At 36.9% G+C, this 15,751-nt stretch overlaps 1 pseudogene; it reads right to left on the bottom strand.

Moving 5' to 3' along the window:
* LOC139720844 (glutamate decarboxylase 1-like) overlaps positions 1 to 15,433 on the bottom strand; it is a 57,744-nt pseudogene extending 42,311 nt beyond the window's left edge.
* Positions 15,434 to 15,751: the final 318 nt, after the last annotated feature.

Raw genomic sequence — 15,751 nt, 5'->3', positions numbered from 1 at the left:
TATATTTTTTTTTCTGTATGAGAGGACTGCATTCTACAAGCCCTGCTTTATAGCAGTCCCCTCCATTTCCAGCAATATTGTTTATGCATTCACAACAGTGACGTAACAGTTATTAGTTTGTATCTCTGTTGATAATTTACCTGTATCTCTTTTACGATGTTATTCTGTTCATCGCATTGTGTTACTGATTTCCTGACATCTGTGTATTCGAGTGTTTCATTGTATTTCTAATTATTTTGTTAGTTGGAAGTGACATAAATCAACTTGAAAACTGAGAACGAATTTTTTCTATAGTCTTACCCATTTTACGCTCCATGGAATGTGTATTACATTTTTTGTATATATATTGTACTTGGGTGTGGGAGGGGTGTTTGAGGTCTTGATGTCTTTTTTTCTCTGGAAATTTAATAAGCATTGTTTTATTATAAAAATCTCCTTAACATAACCCAATAAGTCATGAATATCGCTGCACAACGACAACGTAACCACAGTTTGTCTATTCCATGACTGTGAGTAATAATTTTCTTACTCTAATGTTTAACTTATCGATCTATATTGTATTATATTTGTGGTATGATTATGTTATGTATTCTTTACATTTATGAAGTTTATTCATATTTGAGTTGCACAAATAAAATTCAAACCTCAAATTCAAAATTTCATATATCTTTTATCACTGTAAAGCAAATTAAAGGATTACGAATTTTTTCACAACTTGTACGTAATTCAGTTTCAATTTTCCCCAGTCATGCCAGTGTACAATGTAAGACAGTCCAATATGTGATAACCTTGCTGTCATAATACACTGACTTAGCAGGGATCGTCACAGAAAACAAAACTGTCCATAATTATTTATAACAATCTGTAACTATCCGTAACTATCCAAAAATATCCGCAACTCTCCGCAAGTGTTCAGAACTATTATGTGCCAATTCGTAAGAATATCCGCAAGTGGACGCAAGTATTCGCATCCGCTCGTATTTTTCCGTATCGCCCGCATTTTTCCCGGTATGTTTTGCATACATTTTCTAGTGACGGCAAAGGATCCGCGGGAGTCCGTAGAAAAATGACTTTTTTTGGACGTAACGCCGGACGCAGAGCATTATGTGACTGGGGCTTAAAGGATTGTTCAACTTTGCTACCTTTGCTGCACAAAGGCTACAGCTCAATGAATGACAAATTAAAAATCATACTATAAAGATAACAGATCTGAAAAAATGCTGTCACTCTCAACATTTCTATAAAAAAGTCCCAATACTAATAAACTGTTTCCTAAATCATAATTCAAAAAAAAAAGTCGTGCTCAGTTATCATCCACTCGGTAGATCTTTGCGAAAAATCAGATAAATCAACATGGTTCAGGAAAAGAACAGAAGAACACGCAAATAAAGATACACAGAATACACAGATAAAGCAAGGGGTGAAAAGTTGGTATCATAAAAAACATTAGAGCAAATAGGGCGAACTTTTCATTAAAAATGCAACATAAAAAAGGACAATTCGTTTGACAAAAGTTGCAACAGTATTCCAACTATTCACAATCATGCAATGTTCGATTAGGGTTTTGTCGTTGCGGGAGCAGGAATGAAAGTAAATGCATGCATAAAATACTGTTGCCATTTACACCACCATTGCATTGGTCCTTATTATCGTCATCATTGCCATTGTGAAGAATGAAATCTTATCAGCAGTCTTATCATAATTATCATTATCAAAACTGCTCTTATGTCAAAAATACAAACTTTATTGCGACCGTCGAGCAAGATCAGTTCATATGCAACACACTGACAGATGAAGCTGAATATTAAAGACTGCATGGGCACAAATGTACTGGTGGCGTCAAATTGATCACACTTATTTCAAGAAGACGCATACATTTTATTCTACTGGACCGCATTAGCGAATAAGGTAAAGAACCAGCAGGGGGGAGGTATGTTTTGGATTTTTTTTTTTTTTTTTGGGGGGGGGGGGGGCGAAAAAATTACAAAGGTTACCAAGCTTTACAGGTACACGGACATCCTTACGTCTTTGCATCTAAGGGAGGGTGTCAATTTTTTTTTTTCGCACTTCTTTCGAAGGCAAGGATAAGTCGCAAACACACACACACACACACACACACACACACACACACACACACACACACACACATTAAGCATTAAGCATGTCAAGGCACGCCACATAAACTACTGTTATTTAAACGGGCGCCAAAACTGGTAACATGTGCGGTGATTCGCACCTCCTGATTGAATTGAGGCCCTTGTGAGGTAGGGAGGAGGCGGGCTACTCGATGGGGGTGTTCGAGGGGTGATGGGCCGCCACCAACCAGTGGCCGGAAACGTGCTTTTGACAGAGCAGTGATGTTGGTAGCAGTCAAATATGCAAATTAGATCAGGTGATAATGTGAGTCCTTCAATTTACCCGCACTGAAGTCTTCACAAACTTTCGTTTTCAGCATGTCATGAAATCCGGAACAAAAATGTCAGTCACATCAATTTGTAAGAAGTCACCAGTGATGATTGTGATTACTTGATTTAAAATTTGCACACAATCAATTCAGTACCATGTTAAGACAACACTTAGTGTTGAAAAAAAAAAGTCGTTCGGGAGTAACGCATATGGCAACAATTTTGTATGTTTACATAGGATAAACACACAGCAGGTATAACTGATTTTGCTTTCATTGCGAAACCCTTTAAAACCAGAAAGCATTTAGCCTATCTCACTAGACGCGTTTTGACACTCTCACAGCAAAACATAACGAATGGAATAGTTTGTGTTCGACATCACTTTGATAGATTTCTTTCAGTTAATTTTCATATTTTCAAGAAAATGTCACACATAATGAAAGTATACAAATAGAAGATATAAAGTACAAATCAAGTGAAACATTTACCTGAATGTACAATTGTCTTGATATAGAAATAAACCTTACCTAGGTCTGTTTATAGTAATATTAGATTACATTCTTGCAGAGTATTAAAATATGATGGGGCTTTTTATAAGCGAGCTTGTTAAGTCGTCAGTTCCAAGATAAAATCAGATGTAGTGTAATCCCTATTATGAAGCACGAACAATTCTTTAGACAGAATAATTTAGGCAAGAACATGTAAAAAAAAAAAAATGTTACGACATAATTAAGACTCAGACACTCAGGAGCCGTAATCCAGCGGTTCCGTGACATTTGCTACTGCGACAATTGCTCCCATGAAACATCTGCACGCTAAGCCAAACATAAAACCTACCCACAAACATAACGATCAGCCTAATCCTAATTCTCACATCAAACTAAACCTAAAATCCATCACAACCCTAACCATAACCCTAAGTCCTTGGAGAATACAAGACCGGAGCGATTGTCGCAGGAGCAAATGTCGTGTCATCAATCCAGCTGGGGCCCCTGAACCAGGCCGCGTGACCATGGTGACCGACCAGCTGCCACGATCGTCGAGTAAGATAAATGGCCTGCATAGAGCGCGACAGGTATAGGCCTATACACTTGGTCCTGGTCAGGGACCCCGCCGGAATGCAAGGTTAAAAAAAGTACATGAAGTATGTATGCTATACATTGTGTATGTCGTAACCGCTGTTCGTTTCAAAGATGATAACAATGGATAATGTGATGCAACATTTAAGTTCATTTCGAAGTTCATTCCGATACTTGGGCCCAGTTTACATAGTTGTTTGGGGTTTGGTGTTTTGTTTTGTTTTTTTTTTTTTTTTTTTTTTTTGGGGGGGGGGTCCGTAAAGATTGTTTAAGAAAAGTGGAAGGTGATGCTTATCACATCGGCGAGTTGAATGATTATGAATTGTGTTATTTCTTGCAAACATTTGTGAGAAAACGTCTCGTAGTTGGCCAATTGAAAATTGAAACATCAAAATGTCAAAGTTAAAGTAAAATAAGTCAATAATTTTCAAAATTTTGCTACTCACCAAAAAACCATTCGTGTGAGATTGATATCCATTATGATTTGCAATTCAGATTGCACTTTTTGCACACACAAAAAAAAAATGAATCAATTAGAAATTTAATAGCATTTCCACAAGTAAGAATCGCATAATTGAGATAAGGAGAAGTCAAAGCGGAACATATACAATAAAGAATCTTACTATAGGAAAATAGTTTTTCAGTCTATCAAGAACATCTGTGTTTTTAGGAAGATTTTACTGATGTTATAGGTGACGTAGTATTTCCAAAAGAAATCAATATATATAATTATAAGGGCCTAAAAATTTAGTACTATTGACATGCAGCAGATCGATAGCATTTATCTTGACAGAAATAAGAAGCACATGTCATGAATTGATATAAAGCATGCAAAGTTAGTTTTTCCAATGGTTAGAAATAACTTGTTTTGAAAGGGTCCAAGATTGAGCAAAAAATAAGTTTTCGTTCATGATATTCTAAAGCGAAATGGGATTATGATGAGAAGAAAATTGTATCATCTGCAAAGCAAACAAATCAAAGGATCTTTGATGAGGTCTAAAAATCGTTTATATACGTATGTTCCCCCCTATGAAACTATACCTTATTATCCTTATTTTTCATTAATTATTAGTTTGTTATTATCATTTATCTACATTAGTTAATTCATTTGGCATATTAATTCATTTCAATTCAATTCATTTTATTTCCGTACTTCTCATTTGTGGACATTATAACAGAAATCAAACAAGTTCTTTCACCTTGTAAACAATGTGCAAAACACAACAATATACATGGTGATAACACAGTAATTATATGTAATGACTGGTCAAATTTGAAATCGAGATGGGGTTGATCAAAGAAAAGTATGACGGGACCTACATGAAAGCAAGCTTGTTTGGCTGTAAGCCCCGAGTAATCAGTGTTTGTGAAAAAGAAACGGAGAACGGATAGTAGATAAGACCAGATGATGTAAGGGTGCAAATAAGAAAAAAAAAAATACTAAAATGTGAACTGTTACTGTGACCAAGCTATCATTGGTTTCAGGAGTACAACATGATTTGAGTAATCATAAAGCCTACTTTGGTATACACTATAAACTGTTGTTGCATTAAAGCTATCGCCAGGATATGATCAGTAAGACACAAGAAGTAACATGTACAGCTATCAAGCCATTTGGTGCCCGCCGTCAAGCTCTGCATAGAAAGTTAGAGAGAGAAAGAGGGAAAGAGGAAGAGAGGGAAGCGAAGTAGAATGTGGAATTGATAAAGATGAATTCGGAGAGCCTGACAGCAAGACCCAAAATGGAATCTGCAGCATGTTGACAAGAATGTTTGATCGGACAATAACATACCACAATATTACATAAGACATTACAATTATTCAGTTTCTGCAAGATATGCACTCAATAAAAACTCTTTTAATTTGCGTTTAAAGGAATATAAAGACGAGCAGCTTGTTATTTCGGGGGAGAGGTCATTCCAATATCTAGGGCCCGTATATATTATCGTTTTTTTTAGCGAAAATTGTTCGAGTACGTGGAAGGTGAAATGCGTCACTTTGGCGGGTAGGATAATTATGAATCAAATAGTTTTTCCTGAACATGCGAGTGAAAACATCCGGTAACTCCTTGGCAGAAAATTTATACATAAATATGCCGACGTTGTAACTAAATAAATCTGATGTTTTCAGTATCTTTCAGTATCTTTAATGTAAAATACAAGGAGATATTCTAGTCATATTACGTGATATAAAGAAAGTAGTGATTCAGGTGCATGCCACTGGTTGCCAGGGGAGGAAAAGGCAAACCTCAGTCCTATTTTAACCCCGATAACGTCGAGACAACGTCCGGGGAACAAAGTAGTGCTTGAGTAATGTCGGGGTAATTACCCCAGCTGACTGGGATAGAATTTGGCAAAAGTTACTGCGACAACGTCAGAGCAAAAATTTGCGGGTATCGTTTTAACAGGTAGCGTATAAAAAGATATAAATGAATTATTGCCCGGATGTCGTCGCCGTGTTTGGTTTGAAAGGTTCTGTTCAAATGGGGCTTCATTCACCGAAGCTTATCCGGTCAATTACCCCCCCCCCCCCCCCCCCCCCCCCCCCCCCCCCCCCCCGGCTAAATACTGGTTAGTGGTAAGGTTAGAGTTAGGATTAGGGTTAGGGTTAGGTTTAGGGTTAGGAATTTGGGTTAGGGTTGGGATTAGGTTCAGGATTAGGATTAGGGCCAGGAGAAGGGTCCGGGGTAATTGCCCAGGGGGTAATTGCCCTAGACCCAGCTCGAGGCCTTCGACCCCGACCAATGTGTGCACCTAGAATCAGCTATATCAATGTAACACAACTACAAACAATGTCAATGTAATGCATTATAACATAAAACAAATACACGCTTCAAATACAAATAAATCCAAATAAAAATAGGCCTACAAATACAATTGGCAGCTTTGAAGTCTGCTACTTTAATTTTTCAGCCGGTTCACAATTCAGAATAGCATACAATCTGCAAAAACAAGCTATTGCAGTCATAATCGCCTCCAGAATCACGGTCTTTGAAGGCGATCCTCGAGTATATGATTAGGAGCGTTGTTATCGAAATTATATACATTTCACCGCTTGTTTAATCACCTTCCACGTACCCTTAACATAAAACTTACAATGTATTGTTACACTGTCGTTGAGCTGAACATAGATTTTACGATGCCAAATATATCGGAGATTACTTGTAGCGGTATGTTCTTTTCAGTATTTATGAAAGAGTCTGTTTTCTCACTAATACACTTAAGGAGTAATTTTGCAACCCATTCTGCCATTGTTGCCGGAACACTATTTTTTGTAATTTTCATTTCATTTCATAACATTTATTTCATTCATTCTTTTCTCAGCAAAACATAACACAAAATAAATCCGGAGATACAAAGTAGGCATGATTTCAACGTCACATGATAGATAATGGTCAACAAATAAAAGATTATACATGCATACCGTGCAAAGTTATGTTTGGAGAAGAAAAAAAAATTGAGAGGTCCACTGAAAAGCATGCTTGTAAATTGTGAACCACTCAAAGGATTCTTGTGAACATATTTGTTTACAAAGACAGGACGGAACAAGACAGGACAGAACAAGACAGGAGAAACACAAAGACATAACATGACTTGACAGAAGGGTATATCATTGACAGGAATAAAGCACAACAGAATAATGGAAAGAAAGGAAAGAAAGATTGAAAGGAAAAGAAAGGAAATGAAAAGGAAAGGAAGAGTAAAAGTCTACACGCTGAACATCGGGATCGGAAGAGGGAACTGAGGTGCTTCGGAGCTCAAACAGCTGAGCAAGGTTTGTACAAATATGATGATGTAAAGATTACACCATGATGAATTCAATGATTGACGATGAACCCTTAGGTTGTAGAGACCAGCTAGGTAATGAATAGTAAATGTCTTACTTAGTACGAATTTAACAAAAAGAGTTTCAACTTGCGCTTAAACGATTCAAAAATTTAGACGGTTTTCAAAGAGGCATGGCGATATCGAATTGATTTGTAAAATATCTATAAAGGTTCAAAAGTTAGTATGCGTCTTTTTTGACAATCAACCAATCAGCAGATTTCAACCTTAACCTCAGTTTATTAAGGTTAAACTCTTACATGACACAAAACTGAAATTATGCGATACGTTATTCGTCGCAATTTGAATATTTGGAGTCCGTACATAGGAAAATGGTCAATAATATCAAAAACTACACCACCAGGTGTGATATCAGATATAAATTGTTAACAAATGCATCATCAATTCAAGTAAATCAGAAGAACAAAAGACTTTGAGAACATTTCGTTGAGACCCTTTTGATAGATACGGTTTTCATAATTCAGAAGATTTGAATTAAACTCGCCCAAAATAAAACATATTAAGTTCTCGGGATACTTTTTGATAAAGTACCATGAAGTAGCTCGACAAACTCGGCCAAATTAGAATTTCGTGTTCTGTCAATTTCCCCGACAACCATATTTCCCTTCTTTGTGGTGCTTTTATCTCGAACAAAAAAAAAAATAGAAGTGTCCGTCATAATTCTAAATTCGTCTGATTATAGATGGTTTAGATTCGTTGTGATAGAAAGACTAACCCCACAGCTCTTTTCTTATAGATATATGTTATTAGTAATCAATGGAAATAAAAGAGGAAGGTAACATAATCATGGGGGCCTCATTTCATAAAAGATGTTTTAGGATTGCAACTCTTGCTGGAATTGCAACTTCCCATAGCAACAGTAATCAGGAAGCTGAGATTTTGTCGTTACCAATCCAGCAAGAGTTGCTGTCATATCATTTTTTTTTAATGAAATGGGGCCCTGCAGCCATGTTTCACTGATGTGGCTGAGGTCAATAACACCATGTGTGAATCTTACTTCATTTATGAATAGGCCTATTATATGCTGATCTCAATTTTCATCTTAACTCCTCATGTTAAAGTAAGAGACTAAACATGATTTTGATGACAGTGAGATAATGAAATAATATCTTTTTCAAACAGTAACTTGTAGAAGAAGTGTGATCTTGGACATCATGTAAGATCAAAAACAAGAACTAGTTTTAGTTCATTGGTTTTAGAAGTCAAATATGAATTTGAGTCAGGGTTGTCGTCATCCTCATCAATTGGGATTAAAAAAAAACTATTACTCTTAGTAGCTTTATGAGGTTGGACATACAGGACAGAATGAGTCATAGTAAATATTCGAATTACGTCATCCATTTTTTTCCAAGAATTAAATACCTGTTTTGGTTGACAATTTAGAGGACATTATACAGCTATGACTAGAGAAAAAGGCCTCTCATTTTCATGCCTAAATACAAGAAATTAGAAAGCGGTATAATTGGTTCCTCTTTCAGACATACAAATCCCCCGGTAAAAAGATCCTGAGCAGTTATTGCAGACTGTAGAAGTTGCAATGGCATCACATGCAAAACATAATATTATTAATAGATAAATGAATAAATAAATAATCAGATAAATAAATAGATAAATGATAATAATAAATAGATAAATAAATATAATAGTACTAATAATAATAATGATAATCAATAATAATAAACAAATAAATAAATAAATAAATAAATAAACACATTGAAGAAAGTATGGAGTACTGTGAATACAAAGGGGAATGTGAAGCTCAGTAGGAAAACGCATGAAACAAATCTTCATTTGGAAAGGTATGTGAACACAGACTTTTAGACGTTTACGCGTAGTTTCAAATACGAATGAAAATCTTTTGCCTTCCTATCAAATAAGAATTGCAAACATGTGGCCTTCCTCAACAACAGACGTGCACACTTGCCATCTCTAGTAAATGCAGAATTACACATTTCTCAAAATTGTTATTCGGTCTTATACACAGATGAAAATTGATTTAGCCAGGAACAAGTTGAATTTATACGTGGATGTAAAAATAATGAAAAACACATGTAGACCACACTTAGTAAACAATAGAGCACACCACTGATAAAAGATAAGAATTAAGGAATATCAAATCTTACATTCCTATAGCTCGGTTCATGGGTTATCGACGCCCAAATCCCACCTACTCCTTTCTCCTTCGTTTATACAAAATAAAGAACATCTACGACTAAATAATCAGATGAAATGTAGAAGATATTGCTAAAGTTAAATATTATTGATAAAATGAGTGACAGGTATCACTGAATAAAGACAGTGGCTGAGAAAAAAAATGATTCAGAAAGTTGTACAATAAAACATGGGCTTGTAACAGTATGCAGTACCTTGGGTCCTTGTAGCAAAACCATTTTACACTTATATTTGAAAATCATACATAAGTGGAACGGAATATTTGGTTTAAGATTACTTTTCAGACCTGGAGAGGCATTTTGAAAAATACTAGAAGTTTAGAATCGATTAATATGGCCCAATGCAATGAATGTGCTTTTAGGAACCACGCGTTTGAGCATCATAGTTGTGCAACAATCGAGCAAACGCAAGATACGTATATTCAACTATCGAAGGTCGCTATAAGAATAATATCTGATAGACAATCCACGAAGAGACTGCGTAAAGTGTCATCATGTATATTAAAATGTTGTTGTCCAGTGAATATACAATAGGTGCGAAAACAACTTGTACAGGTGAATCACTAATGGCGGGCATCACTTCGCCGAAGTGTGATTCAAGCCAAATATGGTATAGCCTCACTCAAAGTGTGTGTGAAGAAGTGACGAAATAGAGATTTTAAGCGCTGGTTTAATCACTCAACTTGATTCCAGTTTAGAGCATTAAAAGAGGACAATCAAACTTCTGGTATAACAAGTATATACATCAAACATTCATGGGAATAAAACTAAAGGGGAAAAATTGTAATAACTGCATTAAGATGTAACCAAACGGAAACTGAATTAACTGACTTAAAATAATTCAATCATGAAACAAATTCGAAGTGGCTGGCCCTCTATATCTTTTCCAGTAAAGGAGGACATGGGTTCCGATGACAGATGTTTTGATAGATTCTTCTTTTGCGAAGCTCGTATACGCGATTAATACTGATATGTGCTTCATAACATTGTCACCTCTATGAACTTTGTTGAACAAATCGTTAAAACTGTGGCGTTATAACCATTTTATTTGTTTTGTATAGCGTCATCTCACTTTCTTCCCACCCAGGCGACAGTATGATTGTTCACTTTGTGTCGAATGATATTTCCACTCTCTATACTTTGTATCTCTTACTCTCTCTCTCTTATTTTAGCTTACAGCTCTACAAGTACATTTATACATGTAATATAGTATGTTTATATCAGTGTTAGATCTTTTTTTTCTTTATTTTGAGATATAATGTATGAGAAGCAACAAATTAAAATTTGAAATGGGTGACTAGTGACGGTAGGGCATGAGGCTATACCGCTTTGTTTTGGTTGCATTGGTGATTTATCGTTATCATGTCTTTGTAGAAATGTATCACACTTTTTTTAGTGTCTGGTTTGGTTTACTCTTTCACTGCTCTGCCTTGTCTGCATCTTTAACTTTCGAATTAGATTTTAAAAAGTAAACTTGCACTTGAAAAAGAGTGTCTCCCGTTGAAGAACACTTTACGTTTTCATTAACGAATGGGGAGGTTCCTGAAGATACAAATTTTGGCAAGTTTTTTATTTCATTAATGGTTGGGGCGTAAATTTCGCGGGGGTGTCACCTAAAGTAAATGATTTTTCCAAAGTGAATTACAACCTTCAATACAATGCGGTCACAGGTACAACCAAACATTGTGTTCACTGATTCAAGTGGAAACAGGGTTTACATGGTAAAAGCGGTTCCGCAGTGTAATCATGCACTAGCACATTTCACACTGAAATAGTAATGGCGGGGTGTGTTGTGTTTCATCTCGTAAGGAAGGGTACGACAGATGATGAACATCAAGGGGGCACATTCGAGCGGATACATGCAGGGAATCACGAAGTGACACGGGGCAACAGATTGCGACACCTCGGTCCACGATACTAAGCGCTCTGTCAAAATATACCGTTGTTTTCCCTATACATGGCCTGATATTACCATCAGTCTTTTGAAGATGAAAGAACAATACACAGAGGCGCCACACGAGACAATGCTATAAATTACGTCGAGAGTCTGCGCACCATGTCTTACGTCAGGCGTATGGGCACACCCCTCTGAAGTTCGTTTCAGAGTCGCGTTGATGAATTTGTTACTTTTGTTTGCTGTTTGTCGTCCTTTTAGCTCTTTGAACAGCTAGAAATGTCTCCACATAGAGATGAATTGGAAACAAAAGTATATTTTGACGAGGCCTTGAATGCCTACCTGCCGCAAACGGTGTGCTTCTAAGGGCCCACCAACTCATGAACGTTTGACGTAGCCAATAGTTTTTCATTACATCTGGAGCCAAAAGGCGAGGGGGAGAGAGAGAGAAAACACAAGAGGAAGTAGTCATGTTGAGATTCTTGAGAAACGAGAAACACCGAGTTTGCGTTCACTGCGGCGCCGCCTTTAGTGTTTGAGCTTTCATCAGTGAGAGTGTACAGAAATTCGACTGCGTAGCTTACATATTCCTATATTTGGGCGTTCGAGTTTGCTCCTTGGCACTGTTAGTGTCAATATACAAAAGCAGTTTACAACCTCACAGAAGAGTAAATGCATAGACCATTTTTTATGTGCTTTGAGTGCCGATTGGTGCACAAAATCCCAGAACGTTGTACACACTGTCCAAAATCTCTGGCACAGAAAGGGTTAAAATGCGTGGAATTTCCCCAGCTGTTATCAACAGTAAAATTCTGTCAATCCTACATTTTGCACTTGTATATGATTATGTATATAAACTCTACACACTTATATCATACCTTTTGTTTAAGTGTGTTTACCCGAGGTGTCGCAATTCATTGCCACGTTGTCTTTTACATAAGTTTAACATTTGATACAGGGCTACTTGGATTTTTTTTTTCATCGAAGAGATGCAATCTATTCTGTCGCAAGCGAACCTCTTTTACGGTCAGCCTGGGACCCACTTCACAACTCATTGACGCAAATTTCATACGACTGGTTCCCCGCTGAAATCACTTGTCGGTCAAGTTAATTTGGTTCCGTGTTTTGGGAGAGGGGTTGGTTGTTTGATTTGTGTGTGAGTGTGTGTGCGTATGTATGTATGTGTGTATGTGTGTATGTGTGTTTGTGTGTGTGTGTGTGTGTGCGTGTGTGTGTGTGTGTGTGTGTGTTTGTGTGTGTGTATATTTGCTGCCTTTTTTTTCTCTCCTTCCTCTTTCATTCTCCAAAGCATTGACCTATGTACGGCCTACTTGAAGTAAACAGGGTCCCATTTTTCTTAAGTGATCACACATATAAAGCATGCTACTTTATTTCAATTGTTATACTTTTTAAATGGGGGGGGGGGCTTACATGTAACAGTCATAGCTGACTGAGGTTCGAAAAAGAACACTGAAAGCAATGGAGAAGAGATGATTTCGGGAGGAAAAGATCAGTTTATAATTTCAATTTCAATTTCAATTCATTTCATACTTCTTGTATATCAATATTGCATCAAAAAATAACAACACAAGTTCTTTTACCTTGTCAACAATTGCCCAAAAAATGCATACATGACAATAACAGTAACTATAATGATAACTGGTCCAAAATCGAAATGGAGTTGTACAAAGAGAAGTATGATGGGACCTACATGAAAGCAAGCTTGTTTGGCTGTGAGCCCAGGATAATCGGTGTTTGTGAAAGAGAAACGGAGAACGGAAGAAGTTCAGACCAGGTGATTTAATTTAATTTAATTAAGTAAGGGAAGTGGGGTATGCATATAATATGATTAAAGAATAAAAGAACAAGAATTCTATACTAAAATGCAAACCACAATTGTGTAATAATTAGTTTCTGAAATAGGACATGATTTACATATAGGGCCTACTTAAATATACACTTAATATTATATTAAAACTATCACAAGGTTGTGTTCAGCAGAACACAGAAAGAAATTGCAAAAGCTGAGAAGAATTTCCATTTGCATACTAAAAACATTTATTATTTTGATGTCGGTGGCCATTTTGGAAGTAAAAATTTGAGCGGAAAAAAAGAGGTGTTTACAAAGCAGATGTAACACTTAAAAAAAAATTAATATCATCTATGTTTGTTCTTGTATATGAGGTCAGCGTGAGCAGTCTTTATACCCAACGATTACGCCCTTGGCATCTATTTTCTTTAATTCTGCAGGCGATTCAGACAGATCTGCCTTGAAAATGAATTTTGCCACAGTTTTGAACCACACAAAGGATTTTTCTATATATATATTTTCCTATATACATTGAAAGTGATCTATGCAAAAATACAATCTGCACTTTGTAGAATAAACATGTATTTTTTATATTTCTAGATGCATAAAAAAGATAGATAGAGAGAGATGCTAATGAATTGAGGTAAAAAATGAATAAAACGATGTCAAATGCCCTGTGATTCAAACATTTTTTTATTCTACAGTGGAGAAATGATCGTATGAACAAATCTCACTAAATAGCTTCCATGTTCCATTTTAACCAAAATGCCACTTCAGGCCACACCTGCCGTGGTGTTCTTTTTGTTAAAAAAAGAATAAGTGCTCGAGACCGCAAAGTTATCATCAACGACTGAAGGAATGTATGTACCACGAGTTTTGATGTCCTCCCGAAACAGATCCCTCGTTATAATCTCAGTTAAACTGAACTGTTATTGATTTTCCGTCATGATCATGATTTCCTTCATGATTAAATTAGTTCAATGATCCGTGTCATAAAGAATCAGAAATAATGTTGCATTCAACAATTATTCAACTGCAAATCCAAAACTGATTTCAAACACTCATAAACACAAAACAATGTGTTGATATAGTTACCACGTTTTCAATTTATGTGATCGTTGATTTGAGATGTTTGTTTGTTTGTTTGATTTATTTTTCTTCCAACACAATTTCATAAATAAATCAAGATTCTTTTCAGTAATATCACATAGAATATCAGGAAGCAGATTACAATGTTCATGATTCAAAGAAGGAAAATCGATGTGTAAATTGATTTCATCAACAACATATAACTCGTATTACCAAATTTCCAAATAATCATCTGAGAAATTATGCGAAAGAAGATGTTCAAAAGACATATCTCGTTTTTTTTTTTTCAATTTACTGTATTTAAGATGCAAGCTTCTATTCTTCCTTGAATTTCCCTTCTCAATCCAATAGCCGTTTCTTTGAGCATAAAAACAGAATAAGATACACTGTACAAAATGTCCAAAATGTATTTAAGACGGCAAATTTGAAGTACAATTGCACCTTTGGTTCCTACGCGGCCCTGGAGTAAAACGCATTAAGTTTTATCTTAGAGAAATGCGTGTTGTGCTGTGTCCCAATTTCAAATTCGAAAATCATGTAATACATGTATGTCGTTCGCCTTTCTCAATATACGGCTTTTAATATTTGATGCAACATATCGTTATGTCACGGATAACATTGATGGTGACGAAGTGTCGTGATGCATAACTTGCCTTTTGCTCGAAGTTCGAAGAAGTCGGGTCTGTCGTCATCCGTTGATTTGCTCCGTTCTCTTAGGCCCAGCACAGGGACGATTCGGAGCTGGCCTTCGCTCGCCGTTCGATCTACGAGCCGACGTCGCGCTCTTGTAGCAGGCGCATAGCCTTGCTCTGGTGTCCACCACCACCACCACCACCCACCGATCGCCATGCCATTGCCGCCGTTTCGATCCTCACCCCTGTCCCCTCCGTCGACGCCACTGCCTTCCGTGCTAGCTGGTGATCGTGGGATCTCCAACTCCTCATCCTCGTCTACCGTTTCGACTACGATTTGAATCAGCGAGAATGCCCCCCTCCCCAGATAGTCTCGTCACCAAAGGCATCCTTCTGTCTCTCTGTTTACCTCTAGATCTCACAAAATCAAATAGAACACTTTTTTTCCAGTCCAGAAATTTTTCCTCGCAATCCTCCGCGGAGTGGCCGCCTAGACCGCTCAGACCGAACAAAATCCAGAGGTGATCTTTACGAGGATGCCTCGTTCCCTTCGTCCGTTGTTTTTAGGTACTTATATGATCAAAAATGTAATTGTCCAAACCATAGAATCAAGTGGATGCTTCATATAACATTCATGGGCGAGAATAGTTCAAGAATTGTTGTGTCGAGCGAGGAGACTTCCGATGCAAGATGAGTATTGGAGTCGCGCTTCAGAGCTTGCGCGAGTCAAGTAGTGCGTCCGCCAGGTCCAGCCGTTACGTTCCAATGTTAACAGAGTAGTTTGGTTCTGCGCATGCGTATAAGTTGCCGGCTCTTGCAGTATCGC

This window comes from Diadema antillarum, unplaced genomic scaffold (genome assembly GCF_040938485.1).
Source record: "Diadema antillarum isolate AM-2024a unplaced genomic scaffold, OU_Dant_1.0 scf00000134, whole genome shotgun sequence".
NCBI lineage: Eukaryota > Metazoa > Echinodermata > Echinoidea > Diadematoida > Diadematidae > Diadema > Diadema antillarum.
Note: the sequence above shows the minus strand (reverse complement) of the source record. Positions and strands in the feature narration are given on the sequence as shown.